The following is a 22,688-nucleotide window of genomic DNA, read 5'->3' as shown; positions in this document are numbered from 1 at the left end:
CATTGATTGTGACTGGGCCAAATATCTCACGAAATAAGCGTCAAACGGAAAACTACTAAGAACGAAACTCTGAAGTTGGCAGCACCTTCTTATATACAAGGTGGTCCATTGGTAGTGACCAGGCCAAATATCTCACGAAATAAGCATCAAACGAAAAAATTACAAAGAAAGAAACTCATCTAGCTTGAAGGGGGAAACCAGATGACACTATGGTTGACCTGCTAGATGGCGCTGCAATAGATCAAACGGATATCAACTGCGTTTTTTTGAAATAGGAACCCTCATTTTTTATTACACATTCGTATAGTACATAAAGAAATATCAATATTTTAGTTGGACCACCTTTTTTGCTGTGTGATAGATGGCGCTTTAGTAGTCACAAACATATGGCTCAATTTTAGACTAACAGTTGGTAACATGTAGGTTTTTTAAATTAAAATACATAACATTGGCACGTTTGAACATTTTATTTCGGTTGTTCCAATGTGATACATGTACCTTTGTGAGCTCATCATTTCTGAGAACGCATGCCGTTACACCGTGATTACCTATAAATAGCACATTAATGCAATAAACGCTCAACACATTAATGCAGTAAATGCTCAAAATAATGCTCGAACAGTCAGCAGGTATACTGCCGGTTCATTGTGTCCGACGGGCTCAATATTTCGGAGATCAGGCATGTCGCCATCATCAGGTGCGCTGACGAACTGAGCTCCTGAGGGCGGGCGGCCAATTTAAATCCCCTCTCCCTGCGGGCAGCTCTCTTTGCCTTGCACGCCGGCGGTCGCGAAGACGTGGGCGTCGCAATCTGTTGTAGAGTCGATGTGCTTGCTACTTCCGCCCTGGTCGTCAGTTTGTATGAAGTGCTGTAACTTCATTTCAGATCTCGGATTTAAAAATTATGAGAAACAAATACATAATCAGAGTAACAATTCACTTATTACACTACATTTAAAGAAACAAAATATTCGTAAGCTAAAGTTTCTGTTGCTCTTACGCTCAATAACTGGTATTTTTTATGAGACGTTCAGAACACAACACTAGACTGATAGCGTGTCAGGCAGATTCCTGACACATGAATCCTGATACATAATCTGAAGTTGGCAGCATCTTCTTATATACAGGGTGGTCCATTGGTAGTGACCGGGCCAAATATCTCAGGAAATAAGCATCAAACGAAAAAATTACAAAGAAAGAAACTCATCTAGCTTGAAGGGAGAAACCAGATGGCACCATGGTTGACCCGCTAGATGGTGCTGCCATAGGTCAAACGCATATCAACTTGCGTTTTTTAAAATAGGATCTCCATTTTTTATTACATATTCGTGTAGTATGTAAAGAAATATGAATGTTTTAGTTGGACCACTTTTTTCGCTTTGTGATAGATGGCGCTGTAATAGTCACAAATGTAGAAGTACGTGGTATCACGTGACATACCGCCAGTGCGGAACTGGCGACCAGGGCGGACATAGCAAGCACATCGATGCTACAACAGAATCCGACGGCCACATCTTTGCGATGCTGGCGCGCAAGGCGAAGAGAGCGGCCCGCGGGGGGAGGGGAATTAAATCGGCTGCCCACTTTCAGGACCTCAGTTCGTCAGTGCACCTGACGATGGCGACATGTCTGATCGCCGAAATATTGTGCCCGTTGGACACTATGAACCGGTTGTATACCCGTCGACTGTTCAAGCAACAAATACGCAGGGAGAAACTGAAGAATCACTCATAATGATGCCCGTCAACCTCAATGCATTTGGCAATACACGTAATGACATTCCTCTCAACAGTGAGTAGTTCACCTTCTGTAATGCTCGCACATGCATTGACAATGCGCTGACGCATGTTTTCAGGTGTTGTCGGTGAATCAAGATAGGAAATATCCTTCGACCAATGCACCTATCATGAAATGTGCTATTCAATACCACTTCAACCGCACACTAGCTATGTGCCGGATATCCATCAAGTTGGAAGTACATCGACATTCTGTCATGCAGTGAAACATCTTGTAGTAACATTAGTAGAACATTACGTAGGAAATCAGCAAACATTGCACCATTTAGATTGCCATCGATAAAATGGGGGCCAATTATCCTTCCTCCCATAATGCCGAGCCATACATAACCCGCCAAGGTCGCTGATGTTCCACTTGTTTCAGCAGTCTTGGATTTTCCATTGGCCAATAGTGCATATTATGCCGGTTTACGTTACCACTGTTGGTGAACGATGCTTCGTCACTAAATAGAACGCGTGCAAAAAGTCTGTCATCGTCCCGTAATTTCTCTTGTGCCCAGTGGCAGAACTGTACACGACATTCAAAGTCATTGCCATGCAATTTTTGGTGCACAGAAATACGGTATGGGTGCAATCGATGCTGATATAGCATTCTCAACACTGACGTTTTTGAGATTCTCGATTCTCGCGCAATTTGTCTGCTACTGATGTGTGGATTAGCCACAACAGCAGCCAAAACACCTACTTGGGCATCATTATTTGTTGCAGGTCATGGTTGACGTCTCACATGTGGCTGAACACTTCCTGTTTCCTTAAATAACGTAACTATCCGGCGAATGGTCCGGACACTTGGATGGTGTCATCCAGAATACCGAGCAGTGTACATAGTACACATCCGTTGGGCATTTTGATCACAATAGCCATACAGCAACACAATATCAACCTTTTCTGCAATTGGAAAATGGTCTATTTTAACATGGGTAATGTATCACAAAGCAAATACCATCCGCACTGGTGAAATGTTACGTGATACCACATACTTATACATTTGTGACTATTACAGTGCCATCTATCACAAAGCGAAAAAAGTGGTCCAACTAAAACATTCATATTTCTTTACATACTACACGAATATGTAATAAAAAATGGGGGTTCCTATTTTAAAAAATGCAGTTGATATCCATTTGACCTATGGCAGCACCATCTAGTGGGCCAACCATAGTGCCATCTGGTTTCTCCCTTCAAGCTAGATGAGTTTCTTTCTTTGTAATTTTTTCGTTTGATGCTTATTTCGTGAGATATTTGGCCCGGTCACTACCAATGGACCACCCTGTATATAAGAAGGTGCTGCCAACTTCAGATGATGTATCAGGATTCATGTATCAGGAATCTGCCTGACACGCTACCAGTCTAGTGTTGTGTTCTGAATGTCTCATAAAAAATACCAGTTATTGAGCGTAAGAGCAACAGAAACTTTTGCTTACGAATGTTTTGTTTCTTTAAATGTAGTGTAATAAGTGAATTGTTACTCTGATTATGTATTTGTTTCTCGTAATTTTTAAATCCGAGATCTGAAATGAAGTTACAGCACTTCTTCCATCCGTGGAAAATGGTTACACTGTTACCAACCTCTGTAGCGAAAAACACTACTTTTTGGGTGAATACACACACTAAATTAAAACACATTTTTCTGATTTAGTTTTTACTATTCTCTCACAGAAGGTTAAAGATAAAGGTGATTGAGCTGAAGATGATCCATGCGAAGTTGCCGAGGGAGGAGCATGTGTCATGCTGCAGAGCTATTTGGGGTGCCTTGTTTGTGTTGTCACTGTTATCTACAAAGTTGTAATAATGATCGGTGAAAAAAGATGGATGGACAGACTATGTTTACTGTCAAATAATACAAGCAGTTAGTAGAATGGATGCTTTGTTTGTCATCTTGTGGGTTTGGATTGGTTCAAATGGCTCTTAGCACTATGCGACTTAACTTTTGAGGTCATCAGTCACTTAGAACTTAGAAGTAATTAAACCTAACTAACCTAAGGACATCACACACACCCATGCCCGAGGCAGGATTTGAACCTGCGACCGGAGCGGTCGCTCGACTCCAGACTGTAGTGCCTAGAACCGCACGGCCACTCTGGCCGGCGTTCGGATTGGACTCTGATGTTGAAAGAAAAGTTGGTTTTTTATTTACAGTGAAAAATGAAATTGAACATAAGTTTCCAAAAGACTTAAAGTCAAAAATTGTAGGTTTATTGTTTTCTGTAAGTGCAGTCCTGAAATATCGTTCGGGAAGCCTGAAGATATCTCATTGTATTGTTACAAGTGCCTTAATAAACATGACATTGAGCAATTTTTTTACTTTACTGGGTAAAATCTTGGGAGAACTTAATTTGTTTCATGAGCCACAATTGAGTTATAATTGTGGTTAACCCAAGTTTTCTAATGAATGCTAGACCAACCAACAATATATTTGCAATGAGAGTTTCCAAAGCCATCTATCAGCAAACTTGCATTAAGAGGAGTGGACTTGTTATCATTCTTGCTCGCACAAACTCCATCGGAAATTGCATTCTGCTGATGACAATATTTAAAGGCAAAAAGTTTCATATTTAATTTTCTGTTGGTTTTCCTAGTGGCTCGTTGGTAACAATGACAGACTCAGTTTGGATAAATGGAGATGCCTTTTCGAAATGGTTGCATTATTTTCAAACTCATTGGGTTCCTGGAATATGTCTTCCTTCTGGATGGTCACATTTCCCATAAAAGTGAAAAGGCATGGAGGTTTGTGAAGAAAATGACATACAGTCTAGTCATACGACTCAGCGACTTCAGTTATTAAGTAGTTTATTTTCCAAGTATTGAAGTCATATTGTGACATTGAGTCTAATACTTTTGTGAGAAACAAACTGGAGGAAAGAAAAAGCAACAGGTTATATTTTTTGGAAAGGTTTTCAAAGCAGCCTAGTTGACTGCAGCGATGGCTGCTGTTGCCGAGAGTGGGTTCAGATCAACTGGGGTTTGTCCATTCAGTGCATATTCTCTCTCAGAAAGCGATTTTGTCCCTGGTTGCATGACAACAGAGGAAGCTGCTGAATATGTTGCTGTGCCCAATCATTGTCCTGTTCCTATAACAACAGAAACCAGCATTGAAAAGTAGACAATATCCACATCACCTTTGGTATCTTTCCACTGTCTTCTTCCACCTATGAAGAAAGAAATGGAACTCAATGCATCAAGAAGGAAGCAGTGAGCAGTTCACTTAATCTCCTTGAAAATATGTTACAGAAAGGAAAGAAGTGAAGAATGGAAACAGAAGGTGGAGGAAAAAATGAGGGGAGGGGGGAGGGGGGGGGGGGATAGGGTGCTTCCAGTATCGTCATGCTCAGAATCAGAGGAAAAAGATGCAATGTGTGGGTTTAGTTGTATAAAATACAGTGGCTGTATATCGTCAAAATTGGGATGAAGGGGAAAGGAGTGGGACCGGGAAATACGTGGGGTGGCTGAGACAAACAAGAAGTTTCTTTGTGATAGATGTGTTATTTAAAACAAGACATTCAGTAGTACATAAGTTGTCCTGAGACGCTCAGTATACCTCCGTAATAAATATGTTCAGTAGATGACAAAAGGAGAAGAAATGTTATTGTAGCACTGTCCAGTTTACCTAAGTGACTGTCCAATTCATCCTCACTGGCATGAGTAAATAGGGACATTTGGTTGCTAATTTTTATCTTGAATACACTCTCTATGTATTTCATTACAAAAGTGGTATGCCTGTAATTTGTTCCTTAATTATTATGGTAAAGAATGAACTAGAAAACTTACAGCTTCTAATAACACTAAAATGATTATTTTAAATTTTCAAATTTTTGTCCTGATTCACTAGAGGTCACCCTAATTACAGATCTAGTTTAAAAATTTAAAATGCTTTTGTAATCCACCCGTTAAGACGTATAATCTTAAATTGAAGATTTTGCACAATAAGTTGAGAATAAACTCTTGGCACACATCAAATGATCATGTATGCACAGAATTAGTTGAACAATATCATAAAAGAAAAATTGTAAGCAGATAACCAAGCTGTTTCCCTAATATCTGTGTTGTAATAATTTATTAGAATCTTCCTGTTAATTAAAGAAAGCAACTTTCAGAAGAATTACAAAATAAACTTTTATTTATTTATTTACTTTTTCTTTGCATGAAGGTATCACAGTTGCAGTTTTTGCAAATGCCATATATAATATAACAGCAAATTTACAATATATGTTACAGACTATAATAATATCTTGTATCTATTCATTTATTACTCTGTGGTTGATATGCTACTGATTTGTATCATAAGCAGTGTCTTAAAATTCATTGAATGAATATAAACATTTTTCTGTCAGAAAAGATTTTAATTTAGTGTTAAAATCAATCCCTTTGTGTGTTCTTATATAGTTTGGTAAACAAAATCAAACTATTTATGCATTGATTTTGCCCTGTCAGTTTTAATTTGATTCTTTTCCTAAAGTAGTTATGTTTCGTTTTGGTGCTGTGATAATGTGCATTACTGTTCTTGATAACTTCAGTGGTTGACTTAAAAATAAATAAATAAATAAAACTTCACGACATGATTGTCTATGACTGTTGTTGTTGCTGTAGTTGTTGTGGTCTTCAGTCCTGAGACTGGTTTGATGCAGCTCTCCATACTACTCTATCCTGTGCAAGCTTCTTCACCTCCAAGTACCTACTGCAACCTACATCCTTCTGAATCTGTTTAGTGTATTCATCTCATGGTCTCCTACTACGAATTTTACCCTCCAAGCCGCCCTCCAATGCTAAATTTGTGATCCCTTGATGCCTCAGAACATGTCCTACCAACTGATCCCTTCTTCTGGTCAAGTTGTGCCACAAATTCCTCTTCTCCCCAATTCTATTCAGTACCACCTCATTAGTTATGTGATCTACCCATCGAATCTTCAGCATTATTCTGTAGTGCAACATTTCGATAGCTTCTATTCTCTTTTTGTCTAAACTATTTATTGTCCATGTTTCACTTCCATATAAATACTTTCAGAAAAGGCTTCCTGATACTTAAATCTGTATTGGATGTTAACAAATTTCTCTGCTTCAGAAAGGCTTTCCTTGCCATTGCCGGTCTACATTTTTCCACAGTACACTTTTTTTAATGTGTGGCTGTAAACTGTATTTGTGAGCTGACTAAGGATATTAAGCCACTACTCACTTTTCCAAATACAAAATTAATGTGATTTGTTTGCTGCAGACTTTCATCAGAATATGCAATCAGAAATTTACAACTGCCAGTTTATGTCGTTGAAATGTCACATATATTATTTATATTGGTGTGGTAAAAACTTTCTGTTTTAAATGCTAGTAACTGAGATCTGATGATTGATCTAGAGGCCCTGACTGCTGAAGTATTTCACTAATTTTCTTATACCTCTAGTAGCAGAAGATTATAGCTCTTTATATTCTCCACCATAGAATAAAATGTAATTAAACTGAATGGATAAAAAAAATCTACTCATCAAGCAGCTGTAGGAGAACACACATATAACAGTATTTAAATCTGCAAGCTTTTGGAACCAGAGGTTCTGCCTCCTGGCAGAAGGGTTGAAGGGGGAGGAAGAAGGGTGAAGGAAAATGATTGGTAAGGTTTAGGATATGAGGAGAGCTGGCAAAAGTCACCCAGAACCCCAGCTTAGGGGAGACTTACCAAACAGGACGAGGAGGATTGAGTCTTGCCTTCTCATCCTCTGCGGTGAGTCTCCCCTGACCTGGCGTTCTGGGCGACTTTTTCAAACTCCCCCCATTTCTTAAATCTCACCAACCCTTTGTTGTCGTCTCTCTGCCTCCCCTTTAACCCTTCTGCCAGAAGGAGGAACCTCTGGCTCCAAAACTTTGCAAATTTAAATACATTTATGTGTGTGTTCTCCTGCTGCTGCTGGACGAGATGTGGAAACTGAGGACTTAAAGATGGGAGATAGAGTAATAAGCAAGACGGAGATTACAGACAAAGCATAGTGCGAGAGTTAATAAGAGTGGAAAGGTAAGTGCATTATATGTGGTACTGATGGAGGACAGAGAAAAATAGACAAGACAGAAAATAACAGGTACAGGTAGTGAAGAAAGGAGTAGTTACTGAGAATAAATGCTGAGACCAAAGACATTAATGTAAATTGAGACCATGTGTGTGGTGCAAGGGCTGTGAAGCAATGCTAACCTCTCCTTTGCAGACTTTTTGTTACCTAAAAACTGACGACTCCACCAATATCCTCCTGGCTGAGAAGGGATATAGCACTGTATTACGTGAGCAACAGTAGCATGTAAGTGAGGGTGTATGCCAACTGTCAGACACCTCTATGTAAAACGTCTTCCATCGAGATTATATCCTTGTGATAAAATCTGACCTCGTACAGTCCCTCCCTTAAAACCTCCCGGCCTTCACCTCAATCTGCAGAACTTCTTACCCCACACAAAACTTGCACCCCCCCCTATGTTTTACCTTCTTCCTAAGATCCACAAACCCAATCACACTAGCCATCTCATAGTTGCTGGCTTCAAATCACTAACCAAATGTATATCTGCCTTTGTTTATTAACACTTGCAACCTATATTACAAAGACTTCCCTCATTTGTTAAACACACCAACCATCTCCTAGACTGTCTGAAATCTGTGTCTGTCCCACTCCCGTCACATACCTTGCTTGTCACCATTGGGGCCCCATCCCTCTATACCAGCATCCAAAAAGTACACGGTCCATCTCCTGCTCAACATTGCCCGGACCACTGCTCACCTTTGTAAAGGATGAGCCAGACAGTAGGGGATTTTACTTTATTATATGAGCTTTCAAATGGTAACTTGATTTTTCCATTGCAGCCAAGCCACAGCCGGCAGTGTTAGCTTCCTGTAAATTCTTTTGTCCCACGGTCTAGTAACAGGAAGTCAGCACCGAGGAAGGGCACCTCGATCACACGCCTCCCTCACATGCTTACGAGTTAACGCCACCCGAGGCATCGCTTAGCAGGTAATGCTCTGGAAAGTTCCATTGCCACCCCCGCGGGTTTCTTGGTCTCGACCAATCAGAACGGAGGAAGCCGGATGGTGTGTCGAATATACCCGGCGCCCGTTGCCGGGCCCGCTCTCTTGTATTCTTGCTCACCCACAAGTCGACCACGTGCCCTGTAGTGGTGTAGACCTTCCCACTTCTCCCGGTGCTGTGGCACTGTGGACTTAGTTTTGGCAGACAACAGCTTTCCTATGTTTCACCAAACTCTATGCTCTGGCTCACCCTAACCCCCCAAGGACTAAGTGACCACTTTTTAACATGATTTCACCAATGAATGGCCTCTGTCTGAATATTATTCTATTCATTCCACAACGCCCACTGCCTTCCCGTATGCCCATACTGTACACCGTGTTCCAAACCTGTGATGTCTTTCTTGCTCACTTTAATCAACTTGTGGACTCGTGATGAAGCTCTCAAAATATATTTTCCCAATTAAATTTCGTATGGTCCTACTCTGAACCCCATGCCACTTTTGTCAGTGTTGATATCATTCTCATTGAGGGTCAGCTACACACTTACGTTCACATTAAACCCAGTAACAGTACTTACATTTTGACAGTTTACATCCTTTCCGTGTCAGACGTTACCTCCTATACAGCCTTGGCATTTAAGGTAAACTTATTTGCTCAGTTGCAGACTCTTTACAGCAATACACAACCATTCTCACTTCAGCCTTCACTGGACATAATTACTCTGCCAGTGTAGTTCAAAAGCAGATTTCCCAGGCCATCACATCCAACCCTGGTACTGCTCATCTCCCCCCTCCCCCCCACCTCCCTCTTGTCACTCAGTATTATCTTGGTCATGAATGTCTTAATCAGCTACTTTGACAAGGCTATGACTTCCTAAAATTATGCCCTGAAATGAGGTACATTCAGTCTGACATTTTTCCTATGGCACCCAGAATAGCCTTTTATGACACTCCCAATCTCCATGATAGCTTCTACGTTCCATTTGTACCCATTTCTCTACCCTCTGGCTCCTGTTCCTGTTACTGTTCCCTCCGTAATGGTTGCCCTATGCACCCTCTTACCACCACCTATATCGGCCCAATAACTGGCGAAACATATACAGTCAGAAGGAGAACCACATGTGAAATGACACATGACATATACCAGCTGTTCTGTACACACTAATCGGCCTTTGACATTGATATGGCTACCACTAATTTATCATTTAGGATGAATGGACAGAGATAGAGGTTGTATGCTGGTAACACACAAGATCCTGGTTCACAGCCCACTCTATAGCATGACAGTCGTGACGTCAGTGCCGGTTTCACCACCTGTGCCATCTGGATTTTTCCTCCGGACACCAGTTTGTCAAAATTCCACTTATTCTCAGTAACTATTCCTTTCTTTGCTTCCTTTTAGTTTTTCTGTATCTTTTATTTTCTTAGCATGTCAAAATTTCCCAAGCCCCGCCCCCCCCCCCCCCCCCCTCCTACCAGCTCTTATTAATTCTTTCATGATGTTTTGCCAGTAATCTCAGTCTTGCTTATTACCACACCTTCTACCTTTAAGCCTCGTACAGAAACGTATCTCCCATGCCTTATCTCTCCAGTTACCCACACCTTCCAAAGTCCCACCATCCAGCCACAAAGGAGTATTCCCCTCATGACTCAGTACCATCTAGGGCTGTAGCAACTGAATAACATTCTCTGCCAGGGTTGTTATGCCTTGAAATGAGGAATGTCCTACCCACTATCCTCCCCACCCCTCCCACAGCGGTGTTCTGCCACCACCCGAACCCACACAGTATCCTCGTCCATCCCTGCTCAACTTCTGCTCCCAATCCCTTGCCTCAGGGCTCATATCCCTATAATAAACCTAGATGTGAGACCTATCCCATACATCCTCCTGCCACCACCTACTCCATTCCACTTACAAGCATCATCTAATGCATCAAAGGTACGGCTACCTGTGAAACCACTCATGTGATCTACAAGCTAAGCTGCAACCACTGTGCAATGTTCCGCGTGTGAATCACAGTCAACAAGCTGTCTGTCTGCATGATTGCACAATTGGCCACCGACAAACTGTGGCTGAGTGACATCTGTACCAACCAGTTTCTGAGCACACTGCTCAACACAACACTCTTCACTTCAATTACTGCTTCACAGTCTGTGCCATCTGGATCCTTCTTACCAACACTAGCTTTTTGAATTGTGCAGATGGGAACTTTGCCTGCAATATCTCCTACATTCCCATTACGTTCTTGGCCTCAGCCTTCACCCTTCTCTGCTTCCAGTCCAGCACTACACAGCCTTTTATTCCACCAATGCACTCACAGTATTTTTACTTCTCTCCTTTCGCCCCCCCCCCGCCCCCCCCCACTTCCCAACTGCACCTAGCTGCCCTACCCTCTCCCCACCCTGTTCCTACATGCTCCCACAAGCAGCACCTTACCGTCGCCCATCCCTACCCTGCTGTCCCTTGCCACTGCCCCCCTCCCCCCTTCTGCCTCCCCCCTGCCTGCTCCTTACACCCACTACCCAGTGGCTTGCAGTCTGTGTGTGTGTAATGTTTACTGCAGAAGAAGGTCTTTTTACTGAAAGCTTACTTGATTTTGTCCTGTTCATTACCCAATAGTCAGTCTTCCCTTCTCATCCTTTCTGGTAAGTCTCCCTGGAACTGAGGTTTTGGGACACTTTTCCAAACACCCCCCCCCCCCTTCCCCCATTCCCTAAACCTCTCCAGTCCCTTTCCTTCATACCTCTTCAACCTTCCTTCCAGAAGGATCCACTGGTCCTAAAATGTATCCAATTGCATTATATGAATATAATAGAGGGAAACATTCCACGTGGGAAAAATATATCTAAAAACAAACATGATGTGACTTACCAAACAAAAGCGCTGGCAGGTTGATAGACACACAAACAAACACAAACATACACACAAAATTCAAGCTTTCGCAACCAACTGTTGCTTCTTCAGGAAAGAGGGAAGGAGAGGGAAAGACGAATGGATGTGGGTTTTAAGGGAGAGGGTAAGGAGTCATTCCAATCCTGGGAGTGGAAAGAGTTACCTTAAGGGGAAAAAAGGGCAGGTATACACTCGCACACACACACATATCCATCTGCACATACACATACACAAGCAGACATTTGTAAAGGCAAAGAGTTACATTCAATGTCAACTACCAGTACCTTGTAATATTGCAGCTATGTTAAAAGTTGTAAATATAAAAATTTAGAGCTTCATGTTGCACTTCAGTTGCTTTGTTAAAAAAAGAAATTAACATACAAATTTCTGTTGTTTGTTAGTAAAATACAATTCATTTTAAGAATACTTAGCTTTAGACTTTAATGCTATGGACCAAATGCATTGTCCTTCGAATTATAAATAGCCCAGGTCTTTGTAGTGTGAAGTGTTTTCTGATATTCAAAGAAACTTGCAGAAATTTTCTGAGTGCAGAACAAACAGAAGTAGTTAAAATGGCATTGACTTGGTAGGCACAAGTGGCCAGGTGTTAGTACACACTCTAAGGTAAAAAAATGAACCCCCTCCACCACCAAGAAAGAATTACCTGAATGGAACAGAAATTGGTAGATGTGATGTACATATACAAACAAACAAGTGATTTCCATTTCAAAAAAATTTGGTGATTTATTCAAGAGAAAGAACTTCACAAATTGAGCAATTCAATAATTTGTTGGTCAACCTGTGGCCTGTATGCGAGCAGTTGTCCAGCTTGCATTGACTGATAGAGTTGTTGGATGTTCTCCTCAGGGATATCGTGCCAAATTCTGTCCAATTGGCACTTTACATCAACAGAATCCCAAGCTGGTTGAAGGACCCTGCCCATAATGCTCCGAACATTCTCAATTGAGGGGAGAACCGGTGTCCCTGTGGTCCAAGGTAGGTTCTGGCAGGCATGAAGACAAGCAGTAGAAACTCACTGTGTGCTGACGACGGGGATTATCTTGCCGAAATGTAATCTCAGGATAAATTGTCATCAAGGACAACAAAATTGTCATAGAATATTGTTGGCATACCACTGTGCTGTAAGAGCCCTGTGGATAACAACCAAAGGGGCCCTGCTATGAAGTGAAATGGCTCCCCAGACCATCACTTCTGGTTGTCAGGCTGTAAGATGGACAACAATCTGGTTGGTATCACAGTGGTGTATGGAGACTCTCCAGACATGTCTCTGTTGGTCATTGGGGCTCAATTTAAAGTGGGGCTCATCACTGAAGACAATTCTACTCCAGTCAATGAGGTTCCAGGCTGACGACATGTGACACACTAACAAGGTGAACCTGGTTGTCACCTGCTGTACATCCTCACAGACAGGAATGGTAGTCTGGGGTGCCATTTCTTTTCATAATGGGAACACTTTCAGTTGTCGTCCACACACCCTTATGGCCCAGCAATATGTCAATGATATTCCACAAACTGTTTTGTTGCCCTTCCTGGTGCTGATTATAGACAGTGAGAGTTTGTACCTCTCGTATTTGTGCTCGTCAAACCTGACATTGGCGAGAAAGGCTGCCAGATCTCTTCCCAGTTGAGAATAGGTGAAGGATTATGGGTAGGGCTGCCTAACCACCTTTGGATTTTGATGGTGAGGGGTGCCAGTTGGACAGAATTTGGCACTATATCCCTCAGAAGTACATCAGACAACTCTGTTGATGAATTCAGAGCTGAATAACTGTTAGCATAAGGGCGAGAGGTGGATCGACGGATTATTAACTTGCTCAGTTTGTGAAGCTCTTCTTCTTGAATGAATCATCCAAAGCTTCTGAAATTGTAGTTAATGTGTTTGTCTTTATATTTGTATCACATCTATCAGTTTCCATCATATTCAAATAATTCCTTTGTTGTATGTCTTTCTTACTTTCTTACTTTATTATCTAATGGAGATATTGGAGAGAACAAGCCACTGGTCTCAAAGCATCATAAATTGAGGGCCTGCTTTCGAAATTGCCAGAGCTGACTGTAACGTGTAGCTGACGGCACTCTATACCGTCACACCAGGTGCTGGGTACTTATGACAGTGACAAATGCAGTTGGATGGCATTTGTCCTCCCCAGAGCCTCTGTACACAGATATGTCCATTGCACACACATTCTGGTCTCGTCTAAGAAGACAGACAGACACCCCTTCCCTCTCCAGTGTTGTTGCAGGGCATGCTGCTGTCGGTGCTCCTCTCTCTGCCGCTGCACCGAGGGAATCACAACAGTGGTCTGTGTTGCCCCAGAGGTGGTGTGCTCTCTGTCTAGATACTTGTCTCACTGCAAATGAGATGTTTCCTGACTCGAGGTACGTGATTGTCTGTACGTTCCTACACAGCTGAACTGACAATATTTATGTCCTCTCGGACACTAATCGGGTGAAACTGTCGAGACCCTACCTATTGTCTTGTGTGGCACTCCTTAATCTGTCGGTTCAGTACTCGTGTCAAAGTCTGAGGATCCAAATCAACATGAGCAGCAGTATTGTGGAACAATACACTGCTGCCTAGATAGGCCACAGTCCTGCCAGTAACGAATTGTGACGGATGTTGGTAGACATTGCTGCTTCGTATGCATAGCATAACACAATCTTTCAGGTGCAGTTTATGAATGACAAACCTGCTGTGTAAACTTTACTTATATACAGAAAGACCCCTCCCCCTCTATGAAACATAGACCTTGCCGTTGGTGGGGAGGCTTGCGTGCCTCAGCGATACAGATAGCGGTACTGTAGGTGCAAACACAACAGAGGGGTATCTGTTGAGAGGCCAGACAAACGTGTGGTTCCTGAAGAGGGGTAGCAGCCTTTTCAGTAGTTGCAGGGGCAACAATCTGGATGGTTGACCGATCTGGCCTTGCTGTGCTGGTACAGTGAACGGCTGAAAGCAAGGGGAAACTACGGCCTTAATTTTTCCCGAGGGCATGCAGCTTTACTTTATGATTAAATGATGATGGCATTCTTTTGGGTAAAATATTCCGGAGGTAAAACAGTCCCCATTCGGATCTCCAGGTGGAGACTACTCAAGAGGATATCGTTATCAGGAGAAAGAAAACTGGCGTTCTACGGATCGGAGCGTGGAATGTCGGATCCCTTAATCGGGCAGGTAGGTTAGAAAATTTAAAAAGGGAAATGGATAGGTTAAAGTTAGATATAGTGGGAATTAGTGAGGTTCGGTGGCAGGAGGAACAAGACTTTTGGCCAGGTGAATACAGGGGTATAAGTACAAAATCAAATAGGGGTAATGCAGGAGTAGGTTTAATAATGAATGGGAAAATAGGAATGCAGGTAAGCTACTACAAACAGCATAGTGAACGCTTTATTGTGGCCAAGACAGATACGAAGCCCACACCTACCACAGTAGTACAAGTTTATATGCCAACTAGCTCTGCAGATCGTGAAGAGATTGATGAAATGTATGATGAGATAAAAGAAATCATTCAGATAATGAAGGGAGATGAAAATGTAATAGTCATGGGTGAATGGAACTCGTCTGTAGAAAAAGGAAGAGTAGGAAACGTAGTAGGTGAACATGGAATGGGAGTAAGGAATGAAAGAGGAAGCTACTTGATAGAATTTTGCACAGAGCATAACCTAATCATAGCTAACACTTGGTTCAAGAATCATAAAAGAAGGTTGTAAACATGGAAGAATCCTGGAGATACTGGAAGGTCTCAGATAGATTATATAGTGGTAAGACAGAGGTTCAGGACCCAGGATTTAAATTGTAAGGCATTTCCTGGGGCAGATGTGGACTCTGACCACAATCTATTGGTTATGAACTGTAGATTAAAACTGAAGAAACTGCAAAAACGTGGAATTTGAGAAGATGGGACGCGGATTAACTGAAAGAACCAGAGGTTGTAGAGAGCTTCAGGGAGAGCATTAGGGAATGAATGACAAGAATGGGGAAAAGAAATACAGTAGAAGAAGAATGAGTAGCTTTGATGGATGACGTAGCGAAGGCAGCAGAGGATCAAGTAGCTAAAAAGACGAGGGCTAGTAGAAATCCTTGGGTAACAGAAGAAATATTGAATTTAATTGATGGAAGGAGAAAATATAAAAATGCAGTAAATGAACCAGACAAAAAAGGAATACAAACGTCTCAAAAATGATATCAACAGGAAGTGCAAAATGGCTAAGCAGGGATGGCTAGAGGACAAATGTAAGGATGTAGAGGCTTATCTCACTAGGGGTAAGATAGATACTGTCTACAGGAAAATTAAAGAGACCTTTGGAGTAATGAGAACCACTTGTATGAATATCAAGAGCTCAGATGGAAACCCAGTTCTAAGCAAAGAAGGGAAAGCAGAAAGATGGAAGGAGTATATAAAGGGACTATACAAGAGCGATGTACTTGAGGACAATATTATGCAGATGAAGATGAAATGGGAGATACAATACTGCAGGAAGAGTTTTGACAGAGCACTGAAAGACCTGAGTCGAAACAGTGCCCCGGGAGTAGAGAACATTCCATTGGAACTACTGACAGCCTCAGGAGAACCAGGCCTAACAAAACTCTATCATCTAGTGAGCAAGATGTATGAGACAGGCGAAATACCCTCAGACTTCAAGAAGAATATAATAATTCCAATCCCAAAGAAAGCAGGTGTTGACAGATGTGAAAATTGTGACTTTTCATGCTTCCCCGACGGATCTGCTTCAAATACTCTTCTCGGGTTTGCCGCCGGATTGTATTGTGTAACTCGCACAATATTTCGTCGATGCAACTGCTCGACATCATCAGGTGGTAGCTGTTGTTATCACTGCTGCAAGGTGCTACTGATGATAATCACACAGCGGCGACGGAATTTATCATGCCGGGAGCAGGCAATATGCATGCGCGGGAAGACGCTCGTAGTTGGAGGAAAGCGGCGCTCCTGGTGCTCCCTGCTGGGGGCCGCAGAAAAACCATCTGCGCGTGCGCTGTGGGCAATGACTGTGCTGCCGGACGCTCCTGTGGTTAAAGTCTGAACTGAGGTTATGTTATTCAATCTGTATATTGAGCAAGCAATAAAGGAAACAAAAGAAAAATTCGGAGTAGAAATTAAAATTTATGGAGAAGAAATAAAATTTTGAGGTTTGCTGATGAGACTGTAAATCTGTCAGAGGCAGCAAAGGACCTGGAAAAAAAGCTGAATGGAATGGGCGATTTCTTGAAAGAAGGATGTAAGATGAACATCAACAAAAGCAAAACGAGGATAATGAAATGTAGTTGAATTAAATCGGGTGATGCTGCGGGAATTAGATTAGGAAATGAGACGCTTAAAGTAGTAAATGAGTTTTGCTATTTGAGGAGCAAAATAACTGATGATGGTCGAAGTAGAGAGGATATAAAATGTAGACTGGCAATGGCAAGGAAAGCGTTTCTGAAGAAGAGAAATTTGTTAACATTGAGTATAGATTTAAGTGTCAGGGAGTTGTTTCTGGAAATATTTATATGGAGTATAGCCATGTATGGAAGTGAAACATGGACGATAAATAGTTTAGACAAGAAGAGAATAGAAGCTTTTGAAATGTAGTGCTACAGAAGAATGCTGAAGATCAGATGGGTAGATCACATAACTAATGAGGAGGTATTGAATAGAATTGGGGAGAAGAGGAGTTTGTGGTACAACTTGACAAGAAGAAGGGACCGGTTGGTAGGACATTTTCTGAGGCATCAAGGTATCACCAATTTAGCATTGGAGGGCAGTGTGGGGGGTAAAAATTGTAGAGGGAGACCAAGAGATGAATACACTAAGCAGATTCAGAAGGATGTCGGTTGCAGTAGATACTAGGAGATGAAGATGTTTGCACAGGATAGAGTAGCATGGAAAGCTGCATCAAACAAGTATCTGGACTGAAGACCACAACAACAACAACATACAGAAATGACACTACTGTGGGAAACTCAAGGATGAAAGTAACTTTCGCACAATATATCACTGCCAATTAACATAGCTCGATGAAAGTTGGACCTTACATAGGAAGGACTCCCACAATATTGTACAGAAGGGAACTGAAAGAACTACACAGTGAGAGAAACAGAAATGATACTTTTATCCAAAGAGAATAATTACACAGAAATCACCACAATTGGTGATGGTGGGACATGCTTAGCAACCTTTGAAAGGGCACACCATTTTTCATAATGTGAGCTGGTACACTGTGCACTTCGTACGCATGTACGAATAGCTGTTTGTATGTTGCTGAGGTAATCAAGTTTGAAAAATAACAGTTTAAACTTAGTTTAATTAAAAGATGATAAATAAACTAACATTATGTGAGCTAAATCACTGTTTAATTAAACAATAATAAAATAAACCTTTCTTCGTATCACTCTGTTGCCGCACACAAGTGTTATCACGTTCGTGGCTGGCTCAAAAAATTAAACAACACAGTTGCATCAGATTCCTGCCAGCCACTTATTCAATTACTAATTATCTCGTAAATAATAGTCTCACTGTGAGATTCTGCTGCTATCTCTGAATCTGGGTCATTTTCATGCACGAATCGTAAATTTATTCTCACCTAGCTTGCAGGTGGGTTTTTTTTTTTTTTATTTATATATTACTACTCCTCATTTGGACGTACGACAGCACAATTTGTTACTGTGTTAGCTGAATCAGTAATGAAGGCATAGATACAGCCTTGCAATTGCAAAACAACAATGGAATGATAGAAAACAATTTTTTGTGATTGGCACACTTTAGGCACAGCCATGGCTGTTCGAGGGTTGTCGGAGTGATGATCACCACAAATCACAATGCGTGATGGGCAATGTTCTCCCTTGCTGTCCACAAGTTCCACAGTTTCGTAAGGAGTTCTTGCAGTAGGGCATTCCATTCCTCCACCAGCACAGTTGACAGCTGCTGGGCAGTTGTTAGTGCATGTGGATCTCCTGCAATACATTCCCCACAGCATCCCACACGTGCTTGATGGGATTTAAGTAGGGAGTATGGATGAGCCAGTCAATTCGCCAAATATCCTCTCGTTCCACGAACTACTCCACCTGTGCTAGTCAACGGGTCGCTAATTGTCATCTGTAAAAATTGAAGTCAGGGTCAGATGCACTCCTAGAAGGATGTACTTGAGGAAAGAGTAGTGTTTAAAGATTTGGAGGTCAGTATGCCTTCCTGCAGCAAAACTTTCTATGGACAATCCAGTTTTTATCTAGCTATTTTAGTTGGCAGTGACACATCGTGTGAAAGTTACTTTTGTCCTTAAGTTGTGCACAACAGTGTAGATGGTTTGCCTCCTACCTAACTAGTGCAGTTGCACTAAAACAGTAGTTATTGGCACAGGTTTGTCGTAGCGAGACAGAATACCGTAACTCCCAAATCCACAAAAAAACTGTGTAAGTGTAGACCAGGTGTGGCTTGAACACAAAGAAACAGTATTGACAGCAATTGAGAGATTTATATAAAATAAATTAGCAAAAGAAGTTGCTGATCCTCTATGGTACAGAAAACAGGTCAGAATACTGTTGCAAAAACAACGAAAAAAGCATGTCTGATTAAAATGAGCACAAATCCCCAAGATAGGTGATCTGTTACAGAAGCTCAAAATTTAGCTTGTACTTCAGTGCGAGATTCTTACAATAGTTTCCACATTGAAACTTTGTCTCGAAACCTGGCAGAAAATCCAAAGAGATTCTGGTTGTACGTCAAGTATGCCAGTGGCAAAATGCAGTGATGGCCTTCTTTTTATGATAGTGAATGAATGAAATGATCGTATGAAGTTTATTGGCCGGATATATCCCCTTCAGGGTTTGGCTGCCATATTGCAAGTCTTTTTAGCTGATGCCACTCTGGCGACTTGTGTGTCAATGACGATGAAAGACATCAGTCCCTTACCAGGAATTGAACCCAGGCCCCGTTGCGTGGTAGGCGGTAATGCTACTGCTGCGCTACTGAGGCAGACTTTTATGATAGTAATGGAAATGCTGTCTAAAGCAGGGTTACTAAATGCAACCATCTGAGATACCTTCCCCAAAGAAGATAAATTAAATATTACAGAGTTTGAATCAATAACACCTGCCAACATGAGTAACTTGGAAGTCGATAGCCTCAGAGTTGTGAAGCAACTTAAATCACATAATAACATGTAACAAAACTTCTTTGATACATTATGTGGGGAGGCAGTGAAATTTTGCTGGGGCAAAATTGTTAACATCGAAAAGAGATTATTTGAGTTAACCACAAATACCTCAAAAATTATTCTTGTGTTCCATAGAAACTCAAGAAACATGCGATAATGGGGGTGTTTCTTACTGATCACATTGGCCTCCACCACTCAAAGACTTACTTCGAGACAAATGTAAATGTTTACTGCTAGAACAGTTTCCAAAACATTCCACTTTAGTAATTAGTTCTGCAGTGACACATATATAGTTCAGTTGATTTCTGATACGTATCTTAGTTTGGTGTAACTCAGAGTAATCTGCTTCCTGCCGCCGCTGCTGTTGTTGCTGGTGAAATAGTCGTTGCCTCGGTCCATTTCATCTGCTAACTGGATCAAGTTGTGTGAATTCCATGAAATAATCCAGGTACCAAATTGTTTTGAATTGCTTTATTTATGACAAACTGCACCACTTCTTCTTAGTGGGAGCCCACTCCACATAACAGGCTACATGGTCACAATACTGTACTACAACAATTAGATTATTGCACAGACGTACAATACAGTGGTTGCGTGTCAAAACCGTGTCCAACTGACCTCCCCCCCCCCCCCCCCCCCTTGAGCCTTGTGCTCTTACTATTTATATGTTTCTTAACAATGAAGTCAACAAAGTTACAGGGCAAATTTATTAAATTAACAATTAAAAGTTTAACAATTTTATGAGTAACTATCCACAAAACCTTGCTTATTTTATGCTGACACTGGGGTATACAATAAAAAATGACTTTTACATAGGATATACATCATATTATATAAAATACTGAAAGATAACAATGCTAACCTAAATTTTCTTAATTATGGTTTTGCAAATGCAAAATATTGTGAACAAATATTGGACAAGCTTGACCTACCAGTACACAAATGGAGTCATAAATTTTATGAGATTAAATATATTACATGAAATCACATATTAGATACCATTGGAATTACAGAACTTTCAAAACAGAAATGTAAAACAAAAATGTCTGTTTTGTTTCAAACAGCAAGTCTTCCAGTCCAGATTGCATACCAATTAGTTTCCTTTCTATGCTGATGCAATAGATCCACACTTAACAATCAAATACAATCACTTGCTCTAGAAAAGATGTGCACCCGAAGATTGTAAATTTGCACAGGTCGCAGCAATATTCAAGACAAGCAGTAGGATTAATCCACTAAATTACAGGCCCATATCATTAACATTAATATGCAGCAGGATTTTGGAAGATATTTTGCATTAGAATATTATGAATTATCTCACAGAGAATGGTCTGTTGACACATAGACAACATTGAATTAGGAAATATCGTTCTTTTGAAACACAACTGGCCCTTCACTCACATGAAGTGTTGAGTGCTATTGAAAAGGATTTCAAATTGATATAATATTTTTAGGTTTCCAGAATGCTTTTGACACTTTACCTTACAAGCAGCTTGTAATAAATTGCATGCTTATGGAATATCGGCACAGATATGCAGCTGGATTTGTGATTTCATGCCAGACAGGTCAAAGTTTGTGGTAATTGATGGAAAGCCTTTGAATAAAACAGAAGAGATTTCTGGCAATCACTATGGTAATGGTCCAGGCCCAGTGTTGTTCCATATCTATATAAACAATTTAGAAGACAATATGAGGATCCGTCATACGTTGTTTGCAGATGATGCTGCTGTTCATCAGAAGATCTAAACCAACTGCAAAACGATTTTGATAAGATATCTGTATGGTGCGTAAATTGGGAATTCATCCCAAATAATGAAAAGTGTGAGGTCATCCACATGAGTGCTGAAAGGAATCGATTAAAGTTCAATTACACGATAAATCAGTCAAATCTAAGAACCATAAATAAAAGTAAATACCTGGGAATTACAATTACAAACAACTTAAATTGGAAAGAACACACAGAAAATGTGGGAAAGGTGAACCAGAGACAGTGTTTTATTGGCAGATCTACTAAAGAGGCTACCTACACTACACCTGTCTGTCCTCTTTTGGAGTACTACTGTGTGGTGTGGGATTGATACCAGATAGGGGTAGCAGAGTACACCGAGAAAGTTCAGAGAGGAGCAGCATGTTTCTTATTATCCAGAAATAGGGGAGAGAGAGTCACGGACATGCTACAGAATTTGGGTTGTACATCATCAAAACAAAGGCTTTTCTCGTTTTGGTGGGATCTCCTCATGAAATTTCAGTCATCAACTTTCTCCTCTGAATGTGAAAATATTTTGTTTATGCTGATCTACATAGGGAGAAATGATCATCGTAACAAAATAAGGAAAATGTGAGCTTGCACAGAAATATTTGAGTATTCTTTTTTCTGCACGCTGTTTGAGAGTGGAATAACAGAGAATCATTGCGAAGGCAGTTCGATTAACCCACTATGAGGTGCTTAATTGTGATTTGCAGAGTAGTCATGTAGATATGGATGTAGATCTGTATTATGGCAGTTAACATACTGGCCATGGTGGAAACTACTTTGCACCAAAATCAGCCACATCTTTTTCTGTTTCACTGATGTGAGAAGAAAAGTGCTGCTTCCACATGTACCCTAATCTCAGAGAAATTTGTGCACTGTTAACTGTGAATACTGGTTCTGTATATTTATTAAACAAGCTTTCATGTGAGTAACACTTGTCTTCTTTCCAATGGCTGCCAGTTAAGATCTCTGGTCATCTCCATTGTGCTTTTTTATGTGCTACACGTTCTTCTTTCAGCCCTATATGCACACATTTGAATTACTTTGACATCTATAGTCAGTCTTTTTCTGAGGTCCTTGCAGCATT

The 22,688-nt window shown here is 41.0% G+C and overlaps 1 protein-coding gene across 5 annotated transcripts in view; it reads left to right on the top strand.

Moving 5' to 3' along the window:
* LOC126295151 (zinc finger protein 721-like) overlaps positions 1-22,688 on the top strand; it is a 201,094-nt gene that overhangs the window by 109,590 nt on the left and 68,816 nt on the right. The gene's annotated exons all lie outside the window — the stretch shown is intronic.

The sequence above is a fragment of the Schistocerca gregaria genome, chromosome 11 (assembly GCF_023897955.1).
Source record: "Schistocerca gregaria isolate iqSchGreg1 chromosome 11, iqSchGreg1.2, whole genome shotgun sequence".
Taxonomy (NCBI): Eukaryota; Metazoa; Arthropoda; class Insecta; order Orthoptera; family Acrididae; genus Schistocerca; species Schistocerca gregaria.
The sequence above is the reverse complement of the archived record's forward strand: the minus strand, read 5'-3'. Positions and strand labels throughout refer to the sequence as shown.